This window comes from Sapajus apella, unplaced genomic scaffold, assembly GCF_009761245.1.
Source record: "Sapajus apella isolate SASKATOON/1434 unplaced genomic scaffold, GSC_monkey_1.0 scaffold1, whole genome shotgun sequence".
NCBI classification, from domain to species: domain Eukaryota; kingdom Metazoa; phylum Chordata; class Mammalia; order Primates; family Cebidae; genus Sapajus; species Sapajus apella.
In genome coordinates, this window is record NW_022436941.1 from 58,332,585 (window position 1) to 58,360,182 (window position 27,598).

Consider the following 27,598-nt stretch of genomic DNA (forward strand, 5'->3'; position numbering starts at 1 on the left):
GTTTATGGTAAAGAAAACAAAACACCCCAAGTGTAGAGTTATTAAATAAATTACACTGCATTTACGCAATGGACTGCTTGGCACAGTGTGGTAGGCAGAATAGTGACTACCCAAAGATATCAGGTCCTAATTTCTAGAACCTGTAAATGTTCTATAACATTAGAAAACCTTATTTGGAAATCGAGCCTTTACAGCCATGATGAAATTAAGGAATTTGAGAAAGGGGGATTATTCTGGATTACCATGTGGGTCCTAAATGCTATCACAAGTATCTTTATAAGAGAGGGGCAGAGGGAGAATTCACAAACACGCAGACTAGAAGGTAATACACAGATGAAGCAGAAAGAGGCTTGACGATTGGAGTGATGTAGCCGCAAGTCAAAGAATGTCACAGCTGCCAGAAGCTGGACACCCTGATTTCTACCTAGTGATACTGATTTTAGACTTCGGGTCTCCAAAGCTGTCCTAGAAAAATAATTTTGTTGTTTCAAGTTGCCAAATTTGTGGTCATTTGTTAGAGCAGCCACAGGAAACGACTATGCACTCATAACTTTAAGATTGCTACGTGGACTACCCTGGAATGAAATGTTCTCTCCCAGTAGAGACACTTCAATGGTCACAAATGCCTCAATTCCTTTACGTTTTTTAATTAAACTTTTTATTTTAAGATAGTTTTAGATTCATATGCAATGGTAAGAAATAATGTAGAGAGATCCTGTGTACTTTTTTTTTGAGACTGAGTTTTGCTCTTGTTGCCCAGGCTGGAGTCAGTGGTGCAATCTTGGCTCACTTCAGCCTCCGCCTTCCAGGTTCAAGCAATTCCCATGCCTCAGCCTCCTGAGTAGCTGGAATTACATTCACTCGCCACCAGGCCGAGCTAATTTTTGTATTTTTAGTGGAGACGGGATTTTACCATGTTGGCCAGGCTGGTCTTGAACTCCTGACCTCTAGTGATCCGTCCAGCTTGGCCTCCCAGATGCTGAGATTACAGGCGTGAGCCACTGTGTCCGGCCCCCATGCACTTTTTACCTAGGGTACATGAGGTTACATCTTACAAGACAGGACTATATCACGAGGTTTCGTTACCAGCTGGTGGGGATCAAAGTCCTGGCTCCCCACATTGCCTTTTCTGACACCACCTCAACAAAAGTATGAGGGTGCCTCATTACAGCTTCATCAGGCTGGAAACGTAGGGTCCCTATGGGCCTTTGCTGGTGGGTGTGCACAGAGCCACAGTGTTTCCTTTGGTGTTTGGCTGGAGTAGAGCAGTTATTGTCTAAAAGTTCTCTGTGCTTGATTGCCCTCTTCTTGGTCCTTTGGCTGGAGAGCAGGCTCTCTTTGGAACATTTTTCGTCTGTGCCCATTGGTGTTTCTGGGTTGCTGGTTTCTTTAGTTCCAAGTCTGGGAAAATGGAGCAAAAAGAAAACTCAGGGCACTCACCACCGTATTGATCCTTAGATCTTGAGGTCCCTACTCAATCCAACGTCTTCTCACCACCTTTCAGAGTCTTCTTAGGTTTGTTATATACACAATGTCTGGGGTTTTTGGTGGCACTTAGTGAGAGGAATAGAGAAAGTATACCTACTCCATCATCCTGGAAGTGGGAAATCACATCCTTAAGTGTGAACAAATTATGTTTTATTTGGGGTTTTCCACTAATAGGAAGAATGAGGGAATGGAATATTTGGAAAGCTCCAAAGAACAGAGCAAGAAACTTCTCTTTTAGGTTTCCTGTCTCAGTCATGCTGACCCTCCCTTAACATTTAGGTGCATGCTTACTTTCCTGGTGTAATGTTGTACATTGCCCATGCTTTCAGCTGTTTCCTGTGAGTTCAGATTTTCCAATTCTTTGGCAAAGACTGTTTCTTATACTTTATTTTCCAGTCTGGTTACCCACACAGGAGGTATGTAATAATTGTTGACTGAACACATAAAAAGACTATCTTCCACCGAAGAAGCAATATGAGAGTCTTAGAGAAATGTGGAGAGAAACAAAATCACCATGTCCTCAAGGGCCTTAAAGTCTAGCACATAGTGAATTATCCCTGGCTTCCCTTTTACATCAAATGCACCAACTTGATCTTGTATGACAAAAATGAAAAGTTTGCTCATCTCTATGAGATCTGGAATCCAGTCCCTAAACATAGCATGTGGTGTTTTAGGCTGTTTCGTACGTCGATTAGGGCTTGAACGTGATGAAGGCTGACAGATTCTATAGGTTCATTTGCTCACACTTTTTTTAGATTGTTCTCTGGAAAAGACACAGACACTATATATCTGGAATAGGCAACTTTTACAAACTAGGCTATACTGCACAGAGGCATGCAGGCTAAATTGAATGTTAGCCCCATACAGTACTTGTGTTCATCTTCCCTGGGGAAGACCAGGGCAGACGAACCTATATGCAAACCTCACACTTTCATCTTCTGGACTGAATTCTTTCAGGCAGTGACTGAGAGCTTCAACAGGCTGTCAGCAGTGGATGGAGATGATCGTAGGGCTGTTCAACCACCATCACTCCTGGAATAACATAGCCATGGCTAAAGCCTTCAAGGTTTCTTTCTGAGTGCCAAAACCCCATGTACAACGACAACTTTCTTTCTTTGAGTCTTTAAGGCTGAAATGTCTCATCCTCCATAGGCTTTCACATGAATGGGTAGAGGACAGATAATGCTGGGATTGGGGACATCTTGTTCTAGCATTGACTCCTCCTTGGCTTTTCTATAAATTGTTTAATCTCTTTGTACCATCTTTTTGGAATGCCATAAAAACTGCCTCCTCACTTGAATGTCGTGAATGAAATATACATATTAGCAGAGATATTTTTTTTTTGATGTGAGGTACACTCATAAGAAAAAGTACTGCCCTTGGGTTTCTAAACTATAAAGTTTCATCTTCAGTCCCCAGTGTCTGAACTCTTGGCTGATTAATTCATGTCAAATCTTCATACTTGCAATAGTTTTCTCTTTTTCATTCCCAATCCAAATCTCAAGGACAATATACAGAAATTAATTTTTGAGTTAGAATGGAGGAAATTGCATTAAATTCCTTCTGAGAATTAATGTGAGGTTAAGCATAATATTTTCTGACTCTACAATGCTTTTGCTTGCAGTTGTCCTTGCCATTTTTGTTTTAATCCTTTATCTCTGCTCTTATAGAGACTATTTCAATTTAGATTTTCAAGTATTTTACAGTAATATTTACTACAGGGGAGAATTTTTCAGTGTGTACAGAAAGTTCACCTTGGTTGAATGACCATTTTTGAGTAGTTTAGATTTTTTGCCATTGCTATGTGGAATGTGAAGGTTCTACCTGATCGATAAGAAGACACTTTTTGTGACGGTTAATTCATAGTCCTAGAAAAGCAGGATAGTTAATTTGTTTAATAGCAAAATCTTTGATTTGCCAGACACTTAAGAACACATTTAAAGTTGTGATGAGTCTGAAATAATTTAGAAACATGGCATCTGAATCCCCAGTTGTGATATTGACAGCTTTTCAAATGAATTTAGTCAGTGAATTCTGATGATTTGTTTACCATCTTTTGTCCCCCCAAGGCATCACAGGGAGAATGAAGTGAAAGAATAAGTGTGGAAGTAATGTATAAACTATAAGGGTAGTTTAATGTTATAATCTTTATAATCTTTGTAATCGTTGTCCTCAGCATTACCACCACCACCTCTACCAGCATCAAGTTGTATCTCAACTATTGCAAACTCATTTTTCTTCCTCACCTTGCTTCAGTCAGTTCAAAATCCTCTTCGAGTAACCTTTCTCTCCCTTCACTCCAGCCTGTTCTCCTCCTTCTTCAAACCCCTCTTCCGTCTTCCAGATGAAGCGACCTCATATCTTTCTGAAAGATTCATTTTCTCCTCTAAGGCTTTTTCCTTGACCATCACAACAATCTCAGAAATGCCCAGTGTCAGCGATGACTGATGACAGAAACTAATCTCCTTCCCTGCTTTCGGTTGGCTCTGCCTTTCTCAGATTCCATTCTCAGTGTAAATGCCCTCTATTTAAATTGAGAGTTCCATCATCGGACTGGCCTCCCTCATCTAATTTGTTATTTGCAGCATCATTGCTATTTATGGGTGAGGCACAGTAGGCATTAACGTGCCAGGTTCTTGCTCTAGAAAGATGGCATGGGGGACCAGCTTTCCTAGCATGCCCACCAGAGTTGTCTGCTGAGTTTAAAGAGAATGGGGATGAGCCATCACACATATTCTCCTCTGTCATCCTGCCCACAGGAATACATTTGAGAAAGAGGTATCATAGCTCTCCTCTGTCCCTGTGGAATAATGTTCTCCTTTGGCTTCTTTCTACATCCCTTTGTGTACCCCTCAGCTCCTGATATGCCTATGAGTAAGCAACCCATTTCCAGAAAGTGGCTGGCTCAAACTTTTGACACCTGAGTGATCCTACAAGCCGTAGGTGTTTAAAGTAAAGGTTATTTATTGACACTTATTAAATAGATTTCAATTCATAGAGTTTCTTTCAAGTCCTCTTGGTTACCCTTTCTTGCTCTCCAAATTATAACCACAATTTATTGCACAGTCACCATGTGCTAGTCTCTCTGCTAACTGCTTCTAAGTACATGTCTTTACAACAGTCCTGCAATTACGCAATCCCTATTTTATGGTTGAGAAAATTTGGCATCTGAGAGGTTAAAAAGTTTGTCCTGATCCTTTTGTAGTTCATGAGCATGATGACTGGGTGTTCACACACTTGTGTGAGATGTGCCACCTTTTACATCGGCACATTAACCATCTGACCTGAAAAAAGAAAAAAAAGTTTGTCCTAGGAAGCAAAATTTGGCAAATGACAAAGCCCAGATTCAAAGGCTTCCGTTTTTCTCACATGCTTCTCTAGAAATCTGCCCCCACGTAAAATTTAGTGCCCATACAAATTATTCCCCCTTCTCCCTTATTAGTTTTCTTATTCTCTACATCTTAGTTGTCAGGAAAAAAGAAAAACAATTGCCTGACTAAATTAATTTATGCTAAGTTATTGATGATTCTTACCCTTAAAAGAAGAATTTGTCAGCCGGGCGCGGTGGCTCACACCTGTAATCCCAGCACTTTGGGAGGCCGAGGCGGGTGGATCACGAGGTCAAGAGATCGAGACCATCCTGGTCAACATGGTGAAACCCCGTCTCTACTAAAACTACAAAAAATCAGCTGGGCATGGTGGCGCGTGCCTGTAATCCCAGCTACTCAGGAGGCTGAGGCAGGAGAATTGCCTGAACCCAGGAGGCGGAGGTTGCAGTGAGCCGAGATCGTGCCATTGCACTCCAGCCTGGGTAACAAGAGTGAAACTCTGTCTCAAAAAACAAACAAACAAAAAAAAAAAAAAAAAGGAAGAATTTGTCAGCTCAAGCTAATTGTTACTTTGTAGAAGATATGAAAAAGAAACTTAGAGGGGTGCCTTTTTATACTTGGCCCAAGTCACCAAAAGCTCCGCTATTCCAACATATGCACAAGCTCATATGTACACACACACACACACACACACACACACACACACATCCCTGAAGAATAAGAGGTTAACAATTTGAAATTTACTTTGTGCTGACCCCAGATTTCACCAATCGAGCTAAGTGGCTCAGGAAGTATTGACAAACTAAGATGTGAGCCTTGGCTTATATATGGGATTCAAGGTTAATTTTAATATAGTCTACTCAAAGAGCTACTGGTCTTTTCAATTAGCCATAGAATAAAGGACAATTTATATTCAATAACTCAAGTTTAGCCAGTGGAGAAAAATTATTTGAAAAGAGAACTGCTAAGAGACCTGACAGAGGAGATGCTATGTCAATATACAGTCTTTTCTTCTTTCAATCTCTTTTTCTGACACTTGCTAACCCCTTCCAAAGTCTGCTATTCAAAACCTTGAATCATGTATGTAAAGGCTATATAACTATCTATCTAATCTCTTTAAAAAGCATTTTATTTAAAATTATACAAGGAATGCAAAATTACAGGCTCACCGTAAAAAACATTAGAACATATAGAAATATATACAGTTAAAAATAAAAATTGCTTATCACCTTCATTCCCATTTTATTTCTTCACTCCAAATAAACTATCATTCATAGTTTGCACACAGTCATACAGCTGTCTGGACCTTTTTCTATTGTTTATATACAGTTAATTTATACATAGATTTTTTTCTTGTTTTTTTTCTTAATGTGACTGAGTTTATCCAAAATATTTACCTCGATAGTTCCATGTCAGTATGTGTAGACAAGTGCATTGTTCTTTTTAATAGCTGTATACTATTCTATTTTTATAGATGTATAATAATCTGTATAACCATTTTTTGATTGGTATACTTTTGGGTGTTTCCAAATTTTTGCCATCACTAGTATTACTGCCTGAACAGAATATTTTATGGAATAGAGTCCTAGAAGAAGAATTTCTAGTCAAAGGCTTCCTTTCTTTGAACAATTACATTAGCTTCTAAAGTTGGCCTCATTCAGAGTCTCACAGGAATGATTAGATGAACTAAGACATAAATCCAGAAGAGCATGATCTTTCCAACTCTGGGATACTGATGTAAAATAATGGCTTTAGAAACAAATTATATATTCTTACAGCACACTATACACCAATGCACTTCTAAGTAAGGCACTTCCTAGAAATAGACCTTGTATCAAGTTACAGTTGAAAGGCATCCTAGGTATAGTGGCAAAAGGCAATAGCAACAATGATAGTAAGGTAGCATTGATGGAGCACCTGGTTTGTGCCCAGTATTGCTCCTTTAATCCTCCCAAACAATGTGAACCGCTATGCTTTAGAAAGCTCCTGTGTTCTCAGGCAAGTTCTTTCATCTCTTTAGGCTTTGGTTTCTTCCTTCTGCTGTGTAAAGGAGAAGCTTACTCTGGCACTGGCTCTTGAAAGTCACTTATGTGTATCTCTTCCCAGCTTGTTCAAATGTTGGTTAAATGGCTTAAAGATAGCCATGGTGGAGGTATTTGTATCTTGGAAATTGGCAAAGGCTACAAATCAGGGTTTTCTTGGACCAGCAAGCTAATCCTAACACCAAATCCCTAACCTTCATGGGCAGGACCAGTCCTAAGCCATCCCATTTCACTTCCATATATCCAACATCACTTCCATCTACCAATATTCAAATTCAGATTAGGTGTCTCAACTTCTGGTGCATTACTTCCCTCCCTTACCTACCCCTCATTGCCCAGGTACCAACTCTTCCCCTCATCCCTCCCACATGTCCTGGAGTGGAAGAATAGGAGAGGTGGAAATAGAAACCAGTGATTTAACGCCAATCACACTTTCTTGTATATATTTCACAGCACACATTAGCAAAGAATTTTATTAATTCAGTGGAAGGGCTTATGGGGAAAATGGGTACTGGATTTGTATCCGACACCAAACTGCCACCCTTTATCAGAAAGAAGTAATCAAGCCAGGTGCTGTGGCTCACACCTGTAATCCCAGAGCTTTGGGAGGCCAAGACAGGTGGAGCACCTGAGGTCAGGAATTCGAGACCAGCCTGGCCAACATAACTAAAAATACAAAAATTAGCCTGGTGTGGTGGCACATGCCTGTAATACCAGCTACTCAGAAGGCTGAGGTCCAAGAATTAGTTGAACCTGGGAGGTGAAGATTGCAGTGAGCTGAGATCATACAACTGCACTGCAACCTGGGCAACAGAGTGAGACTTTGGCAAAGGAAGAAAGAGAGGAAGGAAGCAAGGGAGGGAGGGAAGGAAAGGAAGGAAGGAAGGATAGAAGGAAGGAAGGAAGGAAGGAAGGAAGGAAGGAAGGAAGGAAGGAAGGTAGGTATCGGAGTGTGGATGGTGAGTGTCATTCTGGGGCTCCATGTCCCATTCTGCACTATCGGTTGCATCCACGTTAGCATCTTGAACCAGTCCTCCCTGGTTAAATATTTACCCACTGCAGAACTGCTTGTTATGAAGCTTCAATTAAATAATTTATGCGTTTATGCCTGGCACTTAGCAGGTATCCCACAATGTTAATTCTTTTTTTTTTTTTTTTGAGACGGCATTTTGCTCTTGCCGCCCAGGCTGGAATGCAACGACGTCATCTGGGCTCACTGCAACCTATGCCTCCTGGGGTCAAGCGATTTCTCCTACCTCAGCCTCCCAAGTAGCTGGGATTACAGGTGCCCACCACCATGCCCAGCTAATTTTTGTATTTTTGGTAGAGACGTGGTTTCACCATGTTGGCCAGGCTGGTCTTGAACTCCTGACCTCAGGTGATCTGCCTGCTTCAGCTTCCCAAAGTGCTGGGATTACAGGCTTGAGCCACCACACCTGGCCAACAATGTTAATTCTTTTGTTTATTTGGATGAGGAATCTGCAGTCCAGAATATTAGAACTTGTTCCTCCTATGTAGCTGTAATTTTGTGTCCTGTGACAATCTTTTCCTGTCCCCCCCCCATTTCTGTCCTTTTGTATCCAGTGCTCTTCTTTTTACTTCTGTGAGATAAACCTTTTTTTAGCTTCAACATATGACTGAAAACATGTGGTGTTTAACTTTCTGTTCCTGGATTATTTCACTTAACATAATGTTCTCTACTTCCATCCATGTTGCCACAAATGATAGGATTTCATTCTTTTTCATGGCTGAATAGTATTTCATTGTGTATATATTACATTTCCTTTATCCATTCTTCTGCTGTTGGACACTCAGCTTGATTCCATATCTTGGTTATTGTGAATAGTGCTGTAATAAACATGAATGTGCAGATGTCTCTTCAATATGCCGATTTCCTTTCCTTTGGATAAATGCCCAGTAGAGGGATTGCTGAATTACATGTGAATCTGGGTCCTGGACTTTTCATTGTTTAGATTTTTTTTTTTTATTACTGATTCAGTCTCATTACTTGTTATTGATCTGTTAAGGATGTTTATTACTTCTTAGTTCAATCTTGGTAAATTTTATGTGTTCAGATATTTGTTCATTTCTTTTAGAGTTTCCCATTTATTGATGTGTAATTGTTCATAGTGGTCAATAATGATCTTTTGTATATCTGTGGTATCTATTGTGATACCTCCTTTTTCATTTCTGATTTTATTTATTTGGGTATTCATTCTTTTTTTTCAATTAGTCTAGCTATTGGGTTGTCAACTTTCTCTTTTCAAAGAACAATTTTTAATTTCATTAATGTTTTGTATTTTTTTAGTCTCAATTTTATTTATTTCTACTCTGACCTTTATTACTTCTTTTCTTCTACCAATTTTAGATTTAGCTTGTATTTGCTTTTCTAGTTCCTTGAGGTGCATCATTAGGTTGTATCTTTCTGGTCTTTTGACACAGGCATCTGTTGCTGTGAAATTGCCTCTTAATATTGCTTTTGCTGTGTCCTACAGGTATATTGTGTTTCTATTTTCATTTATTTTAAAAAATTTTTAAATTTCATTCTTAATTTCATCCTTTACTCACTGGTCATTCAGGAGCATGTTAATTTCCATGTATGTATATAGTTTCAAAGTTAATCTTTGAAATCTGTTATTGATTTCAAGTTTTATTTCATTGTGATCAGCTATGATTTTGATTTTTAAAAAATTTTGAGACTTGCTCCCTGTCCTTACATGTGGTCAATCCTGGAGAATATTACCGAAAAATGTGTATTCTGCAGCTGTTGGGTGAAATGTTCTGTAAATGTCTGTTAGATGCATTTGGTCTATGGTGCAATTTAAATCCAATATTTCAGTGGTGGTTCATGCCAGTAGTCCCAGCACTTTGGGAGGCTGAGGCAGGTGGATCATGAGATCAGGAGTCCAAGACCACCCTGGCTAATATGGTGAAACCCCATCTCTACTTAAAAGAAAAAAAAATATATATATATATACACAAAAATTAGCCTGATTTTGTTAAATTGTTTATCTTTATTCTCTGATTTCTCACTGAATTTCCTTAAGAATATTATTTTGCATTATTTTCTGGCATTTCATGTATCTCCTTATGATTAGGTAACAAGAACCACCATCATGAAAGCATGCAAAACTATAAAACTCATTGGTAGAACCAAAGGAGAAAGAGTAATAACCCTGAATAATACTGGAGAATTATTGTGTTCCTTTGGAGATGCCGTAATTTCTTGCTTTTCCATGTTTGATGTTTCCCTACGTTGGTTTCTACTTATCTGGTGAAAGAGTCATCTCTTCTGGTTTTATGGAGTAGATTTTGTAGGGAAAGACTTAGGCATATAAACGGGTCTTGAGGTGTTGCTTTGGTTGGGTGCATTGGCTTTAGTTCTAGCTGAATGCACGGGCGTAGTCTCCATGTAGTTTCCTTAGCTGTAATCCATACTAGTGATGTTTTCAAGTGTCCCAGTAGCCTATAATGAGACAGTTTGTGGTGAGGGTGGTGTGGCTTTGCCAGGAGTGGGCTTGGGCTATTTCTTATGCCAGAGATGTGTGCATAAATACAGTGGGTCAGCCAACTTGGGGCTGCGTTAGGGGGTATAGAGCTCCTTAGCCAGGAGCAGGTGCATGCCATTGCTTGGCCAGCATAGAGGTGTGCCTGGCAGGAGCAGCCACTGGGGCAACTTCTCAGTCCTGGGACATGAACACACAGCTGCTCGGCTGGCTTAAGGGCATGTTTGACAGGGGTGAACCATGGGGCTGCTTCTTAGGTGCACGATGTGTTTGCAGAGCTTCTTGGCTAGCATGGAGACATGTCTGCTGGTGGTGGCTCACTCGGCTGCTTCCCAAGCTCAAGATGCAGTTGCATGGCTGCTTTATTGGCCTGGGGGCATTTATCCTGGGAGTGGCTTGTGGGGCTGCTTCTCGGGCCCGAGACACAGGCACACAGCTGGTTGGTTGGCCTGGAGGTGTGCCCACCATGGGTGGCTCACGGGGCTGTTTCTAGGGCCTGGGATGTGAGTCCTGGGCTGCTTAGTTGGCCTGGGGTTAAATCTTCCATGAGCAGCCCCATGGAGCTGTTTCTCAGATTACCATTGTGGGCAAGGGGCAATGGGCAGGCTGGGGGCTTGTCTGCAGGGGACTGGGCACTGAGGGGATGGTTGCAGGCCCTGGGCAGATGCATGTAGTCACTCCATCAGCCCAAGAGCATGTCAGTTGCTAGGTTTGAAGGCCTCTTCTGTTCAGGGACAGAGTGAGCAACAGTTTGGCTAGCTCAATGGCAGGTTTTCTCTGGGCAGGATTGCTAGACTGTTTCTTCAACTGGAAGATTGTTCCTCCAACTGGTGGTGGGAATTGGTTTCCCTGCTAAACAGGACCAGAGTAACAGCTGATCCTGGGCCCAGGCTCCATGCAGCTGGAATTATGGCATTCAGCCTCCTGTGTGGGCTGGTGGAATGAATATGGAACCCTCATGCTGGACAGTGGCTACTGGCCTCCAGAGGTGGCTATGGTCTCAAAATGGCGCCATGCTGCAGCAGCCTGGCTCACAGAGGGTGGTGAGGAGTGGGGAGTGCATGCTTTATGCTCCAAATGCAGGGAAATGCAGCAGTGTGAATTCCCACCAACTCTTCAAACTGAGCTCAGGGCTTGTGAGGGCAACAGGATTCTGCTGTAGTAGGAACTTTGGGTGTTTGTGGTGGCAATGGGGACTAGTGGAGTTTCCTGCTTACCTTTTCCCCACAGTAGGAAGTCCCTCCTGACTCCAGGTAGATCTGATCCAACCAGGGAAGACGGTGCTGCAGAGGCTGGGTGCCTCCACAATGGCCTCCTAGACTTCCAGGCACCACAGGTGTGTCTCCACGCCCCTGCTGCCCTCCGCTATACTCCTTTTGACACTCCAGTCAACTTTTCTTTGTTTATTCATTGCCTTGGTCCTTTCTTGTGGGAGGAACAAGTGCCAGCCATCTCTAGTCAGCCATCTTGCTGATCTACTCTGTAATGGTTAATATTATGTGTCACCTTGTCTGGGCCAGGACTCCCAAATATATGAGTAAACATTATTCTGGATGTTTCTGTGATGGTGTTTTTGAATACAATTTACATTTAAATTGCTGAACTTTGAGTAAAGTATATTGCCCTTCAAAATGTGGGTGGTTGTCATCTAATCAGTTAAAGGCTTGAATAGAACAAAGACTGACGTTCCCCAGGCAAGAAGGAATTCTTCCAGCAGGAGGCCTTTACCTGCAGCATTTGCACTTCCCTGATCTCCAGCTTTACGGCCTACACACAGATTTTGGACTCCTCAGGCTCCATAATTTCATTAGCCAATTCCTTAAACTAAACCTCTCCCACTCCCCCAACTCCACACACCTTATTGGTTCTAATTCCCTGGAAAACCCTAATAGCAGGGGACAGGTTAGGGCACAATGACCTAGGGGTTGAGGTCTTTCAATGCCTGTTGTGTGGACAAGCTTTAGTTCTGGTGCAGGAATCTTCCACTACCTCACTTGCTTTAGGAACTGGTCAGGGGTTCTTCAGCTAGAATGGGCATGCCCTGTGGGCAGGCCAGACCATGAGTCCTCTTCCCCCCACCCGTTTTTTTTGAGACGAAGTCTCACTCTGTCACCAGGCTGGAGTGTGGTGGTATGATCTCGGCTCACTGCAACCTCCACCACCTGGGTTTAAGTGATTCTCCTGCCTCAACCACCCGAGTAGCTGGGACTGCAGGTGTGCACCCCCACACTCAGCTAACTTTTTGGTATTTTCAGTAGAAACAAGATTTCATGATGTTAGCCAGGATGGTCTCAATCTCCTGACCTTGTGATCTACCCACCTTGGCCTCCCAAAGTGCTGGGATTACAGGCATGAGCCACCATGCCTGGCCAGGCCCTCTTCCCCTTCTAAACCATTCTTCACTCACCCACTATAACACGTTGAGGAAGCTAAGCTAATTCTTCAGGGAGAAAAGGGAGAAAATTTTATTTTATATATGAATATATTTTTTATATTTATTTTACATTACTTAGTGTATTATATATTACTATTTTCATATAAAAATCTCTCTCTCTCTCTCTCTCTCCATATATATATATATATATATGTATAGCTCTCCCCACAGCTACCTTGATTTGGACTGGGTTTTTGTTAAAGTGTCAATTATTCTGCATGCCATTAGAATCTTCTCAGGATGGTTGGTGGGGGTATGTTTTAAAAGGAGCATGAGCTTAGGCACAGTGGCTCACACATGTAATTCCAATACTTTGGAAAGCCGAGGTGGGCAGATCACCTGAGGTCAGGAGTTTGAGACCAGCCTGGCAAACATGGCAAAACCCCATCTTTACTAAAAAATACAGTAAAATTAGCCGGGTATGGTGGGGCACACTTGTAGTCCCAGCTACTTGAGAGACTGAGGCATAAGAATGACTTGAATACAGGAGGTGAAGTTTGCAGTGAGCCAAGATCATGCCATTGCACTCCAGGCTGGGCAACAGAGCAAGACTCCATCTCAATAAAAATATAAATAAAAAATAGGCCGGGTGCGGTGGCTCAAGCCTGTAGTCCCAGCACTTTGGGAGGCAGAGGTGGGAGGATCATGAGGTTAGGAGTTCAAGACCAGCCTGATTAACATGGTAAAACCCCATCTCTACTAAAAACACAAAAATTAGCCTGCCATGGTGACGCACACCTGTAATCCCAGCTACTCAGGAGGCTGAGGCAGGAGAATCGCTTGAACCCAGGAGGCAGACGTTGCAGTGAACCAAGATCAGCCACTGCACTCTAGCCTGGGTGACAGAGTGAGACTCTGCCTCAAAAAAATAAATAAATAAATAAATAAAAGGAGCATGAGGACAACCAAGTTCTCAATCAGAGGACTGTCACCAGGCCCTGAACTAGGAAGCAGGACAGGCAAGTAGGGGGCTGAGGAACAGACATGTCACCATTCCCAAATTTGCTTAGGGCTGGTTGGCCCTGCCTGTACCCACACAGTTGTAATTAGGTAACAGTACTTTTTTTTTTTTTTTTTATCAATCTGAATATGTTGGAACTAGTTTCTTAGGGGATTCATCAGTTGAAATATCTTAGACCCTTGGCTGTGGGCCATAAAACACACTTGACTGAATATGATATAAATACCTTCCACTCCATTGATGTATTGATTTGTTTTCATTTTGCTGTCTCCATGTACCATACACATCCATCTCCCAGCTAAGTTCCCAGAGAGTAAGGGCTGGCTTGGAGAAATTCTTTTAGCACAATACATAAACAACACAAGAGCCTAAAGAGGGGAAGACTTCATATTTATCCAGTACCTAAAATGTTGCAAACATTTAAATATTAAACAATTATTCTAACTTTTACCACATTTAACTGTTAAGGAAACTGAGTCTCAGGTAAGTTATATATGCAGTGTGGGATATAATTTTTAAAAGCATTGCCTGCTGCCTTTCCTCCTCTTGGTAAGTCTTGGGAAGTTCGGGGCTTATTGTTGGTTGGTTTGTGTTCTTGAAGCTTTAACACCCCGAGACAGAGACTGATTGCCCCAAGGAAAGAGGAGGAACGTGCCCCAACAGGAACGAGAAGGAAGTAAAAAGGGAGGAGAGGAACGGACATAACAGCTCCCAAAATAGACAACTGGAAGCTAAAAGATGCTGAGCAGTGTTGAATGTACAATTTTAACTTTTTCTCCTACTTCTGAGTGGGAATGGAAGCTAGGAACTAAGTCATCAGTATTTTCCAAATTTCCTTGATGATTACCTATGATAAACAATACATTTAGCATTATGATCAGTAAAATACGTGTGTGTATATGCGTGTGTGTGTATGTATATATATATATATATATATATACATACACATGCATTCATATAAGCAGGACTACATATGTGACTTGCATATACATATATGCAAAGCACTTTAGTATTTTTATAAAGAACTACTTAGTTCTCTTAAAAAATATTTGTTGATCCTATAAATTGAATTCATGGTCCATTAATGATCACCAACTTTGGAAAAACACAGTGTTATGGAAGACTTATTTTTTGACACATCTAAGTCATTCTCTCAAGGTCCAGTAGTATAAGCGGTGGATCTAGGATTGACCCCATGTTTGTTGTGCTGAGTGTTAATGACCCGAGAGAGAAGTCCCACCCAGCAGTCAGAGGTACCCAACATATAACCAGTCCTTCAGCTCAGACTTTTCCAGTTCGTGGAAGATACACATTTCCACCTCATACTACTGGGATCCCATCTGCTTTCAGCTACAAAATATTTCTTCCTAGACAAGTTGTGGAACTACTAAGTTGCAGGCAAAATCTGAAGAACTTTAATCAAGAATTATCAAAGAGAATTTTTAAAAAAGATGTTCTCCCCACTAGAAAGGAAACTTCCTATCTAGGTGTGCCTTTGTCCAGGAGAAAAATCTAACATGCAGCAAGTTCAGGGAGAACAAGATGTAAAAACTGTGTTCCCTTGGGGCCATCTAACCCCACACTCAGCCACTCCCATGTCCTCTGGGATGAGGATGAAGGGGTAGCAGTGGGCCAGAAGGAAAAAAAAGCAATTCTTCCTTTACTGACTTGCTTCCCCACCTCCCCTCTCTCTCCGCTGTCTTGGCAGCTTTTTCTACTCCCTACTCATTTCTTACACGGGTTTCCTCTTGTCAATTTTACTTTGGAATGGGCTATAATATTGAAAGAAAAGTAGACAACAAAAAAAACCCTCTCTTGCCATGACTCAGGTTAGTGATTCTTCTGGAGGGAAAGAAAGCACAGTTGTCCAGGAATCAGACTTTCCAAGAATCTTATTTGACAAAGTTGAAAAACTTTGTCTTCAACACATGTACTTCTTTCCCTTCTGAGTGCCTCTAAGCTGTGGCGATCCCTTTGGAGAAGGTTTAAAATCAACATGGTCTGACACTTCCCTTGCACTTCCAGCTGTTCATCTCTTTTGCTACCTGGTTAGACTCCTTTCACCCTTCCTGCTGGAACAGGGAAGGGAATTGACAGGATCATGATCTACGACCCCTGAGTGATCTGGTCCCTGCCTCTGTTACTGAACTCCAGTCACCACTTTTGCCATTTTTTGAACAAAATGAGCTCTTTCCTGCCTCCGAGCCTTTGCAGAAGCTGTTCCTCTTTCTGTAAAGCTCTTCCCTCGCTTCTTCATATAGTCAGTTCCTTCTTATCATTTGGGGATCAGCTTGAATATCACATTCCAAGAAGTTTTTCTCAACTATACTCTCCAAAATAGATCTTCGTTGTTATTCTCTAGAGTGGCCTTTGGTTTCTTTCATGATACCAACCATAATTGGTTAATAGTGTGTCTTTTTTCTGCCTCCGCCACTATTATGAGGTTTTGTTTCTCTCCTCCTCCCACTCTAAAAAGGCATAATCATCTTATGAAGCAGAAAGAGTAATCCTCTTTTTACACATTAAGAAATATCATCTCATGATTAAGATGCTGTTGGTAACCTTCAACACAGGGAACTCTTCCAGACTCTTCTTTCTCTCCTACTAAATTTATTCATTTACTCATTCATTCATTCACTCATTTAGTTAATATCGTTGAGCACCTATTTAGTAACTTTGCACTGGACACTGAGCTACAATGATGAGCAAGGCAGTTCCTGCTAAGTTTACTCCCCATTGCAGCCAGCCAGAATAGAACAATGGCTCTAAAATGCATTTCTCTGCTAAAAAACCTTCATCAGCCTCCAAACGCCTTCTGGATGAAATCTGAGCTCCACAGTATGCAGAGCAGTGTAGGTCCTCTGTAACCAGCCCCTCCTTCCTCTACGACCACTTTGTTTGCGGCTCTTCTCCCAGCCTGGGCCCTGCTGGGTAACTACAACAGCTCCATCAGAAGACAGATAGCGACAACCAAAGTCCCCTGGGACTTGGTTTTCCTCTCTCCCTCTCCCTCTCTCTTCTTCACACACAGCCTGGGACAATGACACCAGTGGTTTCTGGGTTGCTCATAGAGAATCCTAGCAGGTACAATTCCCTGCTGGTTGCTCAGAGAGCTTTTAACTACTACTTCCTGGGCTGTGGACGTTTATAATTGCGTTCTCAGTCCAGGAGCAGCGAGTCAAGGGTTGACCTGGTCGTATAACTTGAGAGCCGGCCTCAGTAAGGAAACCTCACATTGCCAGGTCACACTGTGGCTGCTAGTGTCAACAATGGCATGAACTTTCTGTGCTTTGAGGATGCTAAATGTCCTCAAAGTGCTAAAGAAGATGTCAAGAGCTACAAACATAAGAGCTGTGTATCAAGACCTCTTTCCCTAGAGGAGGCAGGACCCTTCCATTCATGCCTTGTTAGAAGGGCCAGAAAGATGGAAATTTAAGTCTTTGCATTTATAAATATTTATTTCTCACTTTCAATTCCACATCTCTTCAGGGTTGCTGTGATAGATCTTTACAAAGCTTTCACTTTTTAAATTTGTGCTACATGGGGATTGCTTTTAATTTTTTTTCTTAGAGGAATATCTTGAACAAAGAAAGGACTAAGGGAAAGATTTTCTTCAGCTTCTCTGGAAACTTGCAGCCTTCTAAATGCTTTATGCTTCAGTTTCTTCATCTATAAAAATAGGGAATTAGCAAAATTAATGAACCTTTGTCTTTCATAAAATGTCTTATAGGATAGGTGCTGTGCAAGTAATATGCTATGGAATGATAATGTTTTGTTAGTGTTTATAAACATAATTTGAATTTTCCATTAATTGGAATTAATCCTGTTTATAAGAAAAGACCTTTCCAATTAAATCACTGGTGTGCGACTTCGGGTGGTTGAAGCCTTTATTTTGCTTTACTTCAAATAAAATGGGTGCCTACTCTATTTTGGGTAAATTCTTAATTTGCATCTTCCTTTGGCCGGTTTCAGTGAACAGTCTCACCTTTTATTTAGTCTCTCTAAACATTATTTGTATTAGAACATTTTCTTGCATATTATGTCTCTTCTCATTATTGAAAATCATTTTACAGCTGAAGGTTAATAGCAATGTTTATTCAAGGTAATGTTACAATGTGCTTAAGATTTTAAAATAAAAACAAATAACCTTTCATTAAACCATGATTTTGGCTAGGCATATTGGTTCACACCTGTAATCCCAGCACTTTGAGAGGTGGGCAGATCACCTGAAGTCAGGAGTTCGAGACCAGACTAGCCAACATGGTAAAACCCCGTCTCTACTAAAAATACAAAAAAATTAGCTGGGCCTGGTAGCACACACCTGTAATCCCAGCTACTTGGGAGACTGAGGTAGGAGAATCACTTGAACCTGGGAGGCAGAGGTTGCAGTGAGCTGAGATCGCACCGTGGCACTCCAGCCTGGGCGTGACAGAGACTCCATTTCAAAAACAAAACAAAACAAAAACCACTATTTTAGTGAGTCATATTTTATTTTTATCATGGAGGCTTGATGTTCCATTTCCTTATGAATGAAAATTGTATTGACCACCGCTAGCCCAAAATGGTAATGAATTACAAAGCTATTTACATTTCAGCTTTCTCATAAGTAAATGATCACCTGTTTCTAACATCGGACTATGTTTTAATGCTATTTCCACCAAGAATAAGTCTTTTAACCCTGGTATAATTCTTTCTTATCTTGACAGGTAAAAGATTTTCAACATTTCTAGATATGCTTTGAATCTAAACTTTAGTTTCTAATACAGCCAGTCACTGAAGTCATATACTTGAAAACATGAAATTGGAGTATCAATTTGTCTCTTTCTAAGTGGTACCAATAAAATTAGCAGTCACAGAGAGGGTCAGAGTGGGTCCTGGCCTGCTGTGACCCATTTACTCACTTGATAACTCTGGGATGCTTTGAATTTAAACCCATTTGGCTTTGAATCCATACAAGTCATTGCAATCTGGAATCATCCAAGCTAATTTATTTTGACTCAAGAAAGTCCTAAGACAGACGAAAAAAAAATAAGTCTAGGTTATCCCTCCCTCATCCTAAAATTAAGGGTTCCAAATAATTCAAGAGAGAGGGGTGCTAGCTCTCCTCTGTGAACCTCTTTCTGTTCCCCAGATAGCATGCTAACCTGATTAAAATCTGAGGGCAGGTTGCAAGATATTTAAGGTATATAGTCTATAACTGTCAATTAAAAGTTTTTAATAAATACAACCCCTCTCCCCTACTAAATCTCTATGACTGATGTAAACATGAACTGAGTCCTTCAGGATGTCTCTAGAGTTTAGAACCACTCTAACCAAGATCCCTGTGCCTCAAATAGTCTGCTTACAAGTAATCTTTATGGCAGGGATGCTGTAGAATCAGGCAGTGGTCTGGATGGTCCATAATCAGGTAAGATTTCTTAGCCCATTGTTTCTTGATACATAGTTTACAAAAATGTGGGTCTGAGGTTAACTCCTATTAAGTATTTAGCATGGTACCAGGCTCATAGACACTTAACATATATTAGTGTTTACTTTATTCCTTCTTGAGAGGATTTGGAGTATGAGAAACCTAGGAGAAATATCGCAGAAACATGGACTTTAATTCAGGCAAAAGCTATTTAGCTTCATCCCCCCACCCCCGCCCCCCGCCACATCTCCTGTGCCTAAAAGGTCTCCAACATCAAAGGTCTGCCGACTGCCACTCCGCTGTGCTGGACAGAATGGGGGAGGAAGAGCAGCACTGCTTCTGAAACAGCCCCATGCAAAGTGTGGGGTGAGGATGATCAGAGCTCCTGTGAAACTGTCTTAAGAATAACTTGACAAGTGGGGAAATTTCAGCAGTGATTTTTCTGCCATCTGAGAAGCACGGCGGAACTGTTGAATGAATATATTTCATGCCCCTCTCAGAGACTGCTGTGTATTCTCTGTAGTCCCTCTCAAGTTGCTCATAAACACCCATGGTGTCAGATATAATCCACTCACACCCAAAACATTAGGCCGTAACGTAAAATTTACTAAAGATTTTGGAAGGGAAATGGACGATTTTACAGTGTCCATGGGATATACTCTTATAAGCCATCTATTCACCAGGCCTTCTTTTCCCAAGTTTCTCTGGCCTACACTAGACACACACCACAGAATAAATCCTCTTCTTTTCTTCCTCCCTCCCCCTGTAGGGTAATGCTCAGCTTTCCAGACCCTGTCCCTCTTCCCCAGTCCCTTCCAAGTGCTTTATACATAGCCATTTCACCAAACTTCTCTGCATCCCCAAAGCTGCCTGCCCACAGGCAGGTGCTCAGCACGAAATAATTCCCCAAAGCAATGCTCAGAAGGGAAGTAGGTGGATTCATGAATAACAGCCCCATCTCCAATTATTTCCCACACACATTTTCCATTCATAAAGCCTAATTTTATAGTTATTAATTTGTTAATTGATTGCATGAAATGACAAAGCTAACAGAGACGAGGCCAGATTTAGAATGAAAGCCAGGTTTAGAATGAAAGATTCTAAAGATTTCACTTAGCTTAGCTGGATGACGGCCTGGGATGGGTTTATCTACTCAAGATATAACCAAGTGAGGCAGCGGCTCCTTGCTGGAGTCTGTCTCCTAAGGAAGGAGGATAGATCTATGTGATCTGAAGGCTTCTGACCACTGGTGCCTTCACAATATAGACCTTGGAAGCCTGACTTGTTTGGAAGCCTGTAGAGAGACTCAGGGAGAAACGTACTTGAAAAAATGTGTAATAACCATATGTTGATGTCCCCCTTGTCCTCATTGAGCTTCCAAAAATCACAAAACTTGTTATATAAAAGCATTAATTATCAAAGTTAAAAAAAAGCAGGCTTATTGAAGATTTACTAGGCTGGATGGAGAAGAGGTTTCCATCACACAACACAGAGGAAACAACTTAATAAAGCCTTCATTGTGCATTTTTCCCCAAAGTCTTTTTCTAGCTGGGCCGTACACTAGAATCTTCTTTTCTTTGATTTCCTCCCCTGGGGAAGCCCTGGGCCTTGCACCTGGTTGCTCTCTCTCCTTTATTAGGCAGAGTCTTCTTCTGCACAAAGCCTGGACCCCAGCAGGAAGCTTGCTCCTACCGCATAGCAGGCTATCAGAGGCTGTTTATAGCAGAGCAAGCCTCTTCCTACAAAGGAATTCTCATACCAGCTGCCAAGAAGATAGCGTTTTCTCCATATGTTATAGATCCCTTGGTATTTGAAAGATAATATATTTTTTTGAATTTAAGTGTATCGAATAAGATTAATCTCTTCAACAGATAATTACTAAGGGTCTTTTATGAGCCAGGCAAAGGGCTAGAAGCTGGGGCTGCACCAGTGAGCCAGACCTGGTGTCTGCCCTCAGTGAGCTCCCTGTTGAGTTGGGAAGAAGGGCAAGACAACAGGCATTTCAACTCCAAGTCCTCAGTGTGATATTGGGGTATATATTGGTGGATGTGAGAGAGCCCACCCAGTTCTGAGGGAGGAAGGTCTGGGAAGGCTTTCCAGAGAAAGTGATAGCAGCAGCCTGCCAGACGACTGGTGCTGGGGGAGTAGGAGGGCCAAGGCAGCATTCCAGCAAGGAAGCAGCAAGTCCAAAGCCCAGGGGGACAGGGAGCACAGCGTGACCCAGGCGGCAGTTCACAGCTTCCTGGGGTGAGGAGGGGAAGAGCGGAAATCATGAGGCTGGACAAGAAAGCATGGCCAACCTCATCGTTTGCAATGGCTTGTAACACCACGTGGAAGTGTTCAGGATTTTTTTTCTCCTAAAATCAGCAAGAGAGATTTTGAGCAGGCCAGCAGCATATTTAGATTTCTTTTTTTAAGAAAAAAAAACCTCAATGGATGCAATATAAACCAAACCAAACCCAAACAAAAACAAAATAAAACAAGGCATATGTGTGATAACTGCTATGTTTGAATTGTGCACAAAGTGTTGCAAAAGCCCGGAAGGGCCAGGTGCCTCCCTGGGGTGTCGAGGGCCCAGGAAGGTGTTCTAGAGCAGGTGGCCTGGTGGGGGGCATCTCAGCAGTGCAAATACCCCACCTTCTAACCGTGCTGTCTTTATTCCAGTGCACATCCTTTCATTCTTGAGAACCCTGAAGAGAGTATTACTCAAGTACCTTCTAAAGTCACAGTCCCATTTATTGCTTATCTGATACTCCTGATGGCTTTCTTTCTTGTCAGGTCTATGAAACTGAAGGAATTTTAGAGCCCAGATGATAACATTCTTGAATACATTATTATAAAATTTTCAATTTCAAGGAAAATCATCAAACTATAATAATAATGCCAAGCACTATCAACTAAGTTTGCTGTTATTTCCTGCATGGTCTACACAAATTTTACAAAAAAATGTTGAAGAATGAAGTTTGCGTGATCATTAATGTAGCCCTTTTTCCAGAGAAAATAGATTCTCTCTTTTAATGAGAGCATTGTAATAAAAAAAAATGAATCTAGTTAAAGGGATTTGGATATTTCATGGTATGAAAATAATTTTGACAGAAATGAATTTCAAATTTTTGTTTGCCAACAAAGAACTATTTAAAATGACAAATAATATTGAGCAAGTAGTGGTATGCACAAGTGTGATTTTTGCATTTTGTCATTTATCACTCAAAATAGTCCTGTGAACCACATGCCAGTAACCATCAATGCCATTTACTTACAAAGAAGCAGAAGACCAGAAAGGTTATATAACTTGCCTAAAGTCACGCAGTTACTAAGCACCACAGCTGGCATTGAAAACTAAATTTGTCTCCAAAGTTTATATTTCATTGCACGACTACTGCAATCCTTTTTCTTAGAGATCTTGGGGATCTTAGCCCCTTCCTTCGGGCTACGTATAGGATTTCAGCTTTGGGTACTTGACCAGACATACAAGCAGGAGGCTAGTACAGAAAGGACAACTTGTTTAATAATGTCATAATCACCAGTGATTCAATGATTTCATATGAGCATTACCTCCATAGCCTTCCTTTTCATCAACACATTATCATCTCAATTGAAGAATAGAGGATGTGGCTCCAAATTACTGATTTTTTCTAGATTTGTACAGCTCTGTCCTATTGCATTGCTTTCTATTCTTGTCAATCTGTGGGGCATTATTGGCTAAGCAGGACTGGGTATTTCTCCCAACATTCACTGTTTTTAGTTGTGAAAAGGGCATTTCTGAAGTGGAAGGAGGCTAACACAATAGTAAAGGGCAGCTCTGACTTCACATTCCAGCTCTACCATTTGCTTGCTGTATGTGTTTAAGTGGATTAAGCTTCGCTTCTCAGAGCTTCAGTTTCTTCATCTGTAAAATGGGGCTAATAATACCCATCTTGTAATGTTGTTAAGAATTAGATTAGTTAACATCTGCATGTTAACACCTGTCAAGCACTCAATCAAGAGTAGCTTTGTTTATAGTGAAATCTGTTTTCTCTAATGCTACTGCACTAAAATATGAAAACGTACTGCAGGTTAAAATACTGCAATAGGTTTATCTGCCCTGACATAGTTTGTTCACGACTATCTCCTCTTCCTTACATGGCATCATATACTCAGCCTTTCTGAATAGATGTTTGATTCTAAGGTTTACAATTGCGTCTGGTGGTGGTGCTCATGGGGGAGGATTCACTGGCTCAAACTGCTGTCTGTAAAATGTGTCTATCAGAATCAGATGCCCACTTGGCATTACTTCATGCTCAGAAGCAGGTGGCTTTTTGCTAATATGTCATTTGCTAGAATCGCAGCGTCTTCAGCCAGTTCCCTCTCTTGTTCACTGGTCTAACTGTTGGCTTGGACCAGTGCCACATTCTCAAAGGTTATATTTGCCTTTTAGAGCCTAAGAAACAGGTTGGATTTTAGGTGCAATGCCAAGGATCTGAGTGCAATACACACTTGGACTCACACAAATGACAAGTTTGTCCCCTTGTTTGTTGATGTATTGACTGATTGATTTTTAGAGCACAAGGCTTCTCTCAAGATCAGCCAGGCCTCCTTCCCTGGCAATCTGTGGAGCTGATGACTATCCTTGACCATTTTGTAGCCTGAGACCCAGATGTAAAATACCTGGTGATTCTCCCACCTCTACCCCCACTTTTTTTGAAATACAATTAACTACCATAAAATCCATCATTTTAAAGTGTAGAATTCATTGATAGCTAATATATTCTCAAAGTTACATAACCATCCCTGCTAGACCTAATGAGTCTTACTTTTCCAAATGCATATATCCAATGAAAGAGCAAAGTTTTTGTTTAATATCTACTTACTTTGACATAAGTTATTGGTACAAAAAAGTCCAGAATTCTGATTGCAATGCATTGCTCTTGAGGCTGCTTTAGTTTGTGTATTAAGGTGAGTTCATTAGTATGAATTACAAGCATATTCCTTTTCATTTAGGTGTTTTATTCTCCATTTCTAAAATGAAGTAAATGATCGTGAAATACATAGAGGCTACATGAGTTTAATTATTTTCTTCTCACATTAACTTACTTCTCTTGATTAGCATGTACAGCATATGCCCAGAGAAACCTCCTTCCAGTGGGTAAAAATTAAGCCCCTGACTCCATCATCTTCTAATATGATCTTTTCTCATCAAGTAGAGGTAAGAGTTTTAATACTCATATTGCTTCTTTGATTCAAAGATCCTGCTCACATTTAGCAAGAATAAATTAGTATTTGCTTATCATATTTAAACTTTTTATTTAAAATATTTTACTTTCAGTGTGGCTACTATGACACCATCTTTTTTAAAATGTTGATTTCCAGAAGAGCAGACAAATATGTGCTATGGTTTTGTATATATAGATAATACCATAATACTATGGACCAATCGTGTCCATGGAAAATTGTTTTCCACTAGGAATGAAGGATTTGTATCAATGTTATAATCAAAGCTGTAGGGAAATAAATATCACAGGCCTGAAGAGTACCAGTCAGTTAATGCCAGTGTAGACAGAATGATGCTGGCACAAATAGCTCTTCTGTTATTGGCTGATATGAAACTGGTTGTTTTTTGAAGGAAGCATCGGGGATGAATAAAGATTCTAAAATATTTCACATCAGGGCTACCATGTCACATGTAATTCATTCAAATAGTGATAAAAATGGTAATGAAGAATGAAGGCCATGCTAATTGCAGTTCAATAATTTTAGTGATGCCTTTGCTATATAACAGTTTCCATTACACATCTATTGCAAATCATTCACTTGTTCTAGTGTTTATTAAGCATCTACTATGTATGAAACTGTGTTAGAGACTTTTGTTAAGGATCTTAGGATCCAGTGGAAGGGCCTGTGCACTCTAGCACGACAAAGAATATAGCTGCAAGGTCAAATTCCTTTTCGACATAATTGAAGGTACATCCAAATTATTGTATTTCAATAGAACCTTATCATATTCGATTTCTGAAATAAGCAGGTTATTGGCTAAGGCTGGGGAACCTTTTTATAATAGAGAATTTTTCATTATGATGGTATTTATTGTAAAGAGATCTGAACTGTAATATAATACAATTACAATCATAAATATAATTATGAGGTGTAAGTGCTAAGGGAATACAGGAGAGATTAATTAGAGACAGGTGGTTCTAGGGCTTCTCCAAGGGCTCCTGATAAGTTCAGGGGGAGAGCTTGATTCTCTCCAGATTCTGCCTTCGCCCAAGGGACTCTCCTACACTGAGGCTTATGGTGGAGAAGAGAGGGTTTTTTCAACCACATTCAATTCAGAAGGATCCTTTGGCTTCAGCTTTTAGGAGTCTCACCTTATTTCTTTAAAATAACTAATATTACTAAAAAATACTCTGTTAGCCATTAAATAACGTATCTTTTGAGACCTTTGATGATGGCTCCAGATTTGAAAAATAGCCTTTTAAAATGAAGTGACATGCAGAGGACTGGGGTCAAACCCCCAAACGCTGTTGAGGAGAGGCATGCTTAATAATGGGCCCCGTGAGTTATGAAACATTAATGGATCCTGACACTGCTGTCACTGGGGCACCGTGGTCACTCTCATCTGGTCAGTCGTGCATGAGGTCTTACTTTCATTCAAGTAGGGATGTGACCACTCTGCATCTTTCTGTCTTCACAGCCTTGCACATTTAATAGTAATAAGAGACTCTTCCAGTAGTAAACTTCGACTGGCTGACTGCTGGGTGTATTTGTTTTGTAATAAGCTGTTTGGATGGCTGTAAACATTTTGACCATTGCTGACACTAAAGACAATTTTAAAACTAATTCAGGGAAATAAAGACGGCGCCAGGTTTTGCTGGATACTCTGAGCTTCAGTCTGCCTGTGCATGCACAGCAAGCAGCAACTGGAAGTTCCTGGATGGCTTTACCTAGAGCATCCCTGGCCTTGTGGTTATTTGAATGTATCAATACATGTTTCATTGCCATCAATAAGAAGCAGAAACAAAAGTAGTCAAAGCCCAACTTAAACCAGAAATAAGAATTTGTGGAGCTCCAACTCCCAAGTGTATTGTGCTGACCATCAACTGTCAGGAACGCAGAGTCCGCACTTCAGCTTGGTGATGACTCACCCTGCTCTCCTAGGTGAGTCACTTAAACCCTTTACTCCTCAGTTTCCCAACTTGTCTCTCTTCACATGTATGCAAAGGACTTGCAGAGTCTTTTAAAAAAAAAAATGACCTGTTTTCTACCAGGTGCGGTGGCTCACACCTGGGCGGATCACGAGGTCAGGAGATTGAGGATCCTGGCCAACACAGTAAAACCCAGTCTCTACTAAAAATACAAAAAATCATCTGGGCGTGGTGGCACACGCCTGTAGTCCCAGCTGCTTGAGAGGCTGAGGCAGGAGAATCGCTTGAACTCAGGAGGTGGAGGTTGCAGTGAGCCGAGATTGCACTACTGCACTCCAGCCTGGAAAGAGAGCAAGACGGCTCAGTCTCAAACAAACAAACAAAACCCCTGTTTTCAAGCATCTGAGTGGGTAATTGTTTGACAGGAGCAAAGAAAAGAAACTTTTTAAGAAAGCAAACTTCTAGCTCTGTTGGTTTTTATCAGTAACAAATTATACTTTGTTGCCATATAGGGTTGGAAATCAGTAGTCAAACAAAAGTGAAGTTCTAATAATCTACATTGTTGAAGTGCCAACAAGCAAAAGTCAGCTTGTCATGTTTCTAAACAACTGTGAAGATGGGAGCAGGCTGAAGCAGTGAGGAAAACCTTAGGGAGGATGGAACAGAGCCCCGGGTTAAGAGGAGTGGTAAAGGTGAAGTGGGATCTATGGCTTAACAAAGTGGTTAATTGTCATCACATGATTCAAATATGTTTATTTCTTAAACCTTCACTCCGGACTGAGGCAGATAAGGGCCTTTTTCTAATTACAGATGACTATTAGCAACCAACAGGGAGAAAGAAAGAAAAATGAAGACAAGAAACAATGAATGAAAAAGAAAAGTACTGTGATCCTTTGCATTATCAAAAGTGATCAACAGTCAGTTCTTTAAAGGCTGTGAGAACAACATTTCAACATTGTTTTCCAGCCACCGCTAACAGCAGAAACTCCCTATAGAAGGAGGCTCATAGCAGTTACACACAGACAACAGAGAAGGAAGCTGCTTGGTATAGCCGTCACCTTCAGGACGACAGATAGCCAACAGAGCATTTCACCCTGAGGGTGTTCGTGTGATTACACAAAACCCCCACTTGGTCATTTTTCACGTGCTTTAATAATGCTGATGCAAAATAAGAGTAAAATTACAGGTGCCAGTTCCCATTGTAGAATGCTGATAAACAACTTACCATTTTGCAGTGGCTGGTCACATCTGGAGCCTTTTGGGATGCAAAAGTACTGGAAGGATTATTGCAAAACTTAAAGACACTTTTG

At 41.0% G+C, this 27,598-nt stretch overlaps 1 long non-coding RNA gene and 1 pseudogene across 1 annotated transcript; one reads left to right on the forward strand and one right to left on the reverse strand.

The window, feature by feature from the left end:
* The first annotated feature begins 4,681 nt into the window (after positions 1–4,681).
* On the forward strand, positions 4,682–4,773 carry LOC116554491 (annotated as a pseudogene).
* Positions 4,774–17,197: 12,424 nt separating this feature from the next.
* On the reverse strand, positions 17,198–24,160 carry LOC116561816. Its single transcript, XR_004273629.1, has 2 exons — positions 24,018–24,160; positions 17,198–17,429 (listed from the first exon to the last, which is right to left on the reverse strand). It is a non-coding gene; the product is annotated as an uncharacterized LOC116561816 (long non-coding RNA).
* Between the last annotated feature and the right edge of the window lie 3,438 nt (positions 24,161–27,598).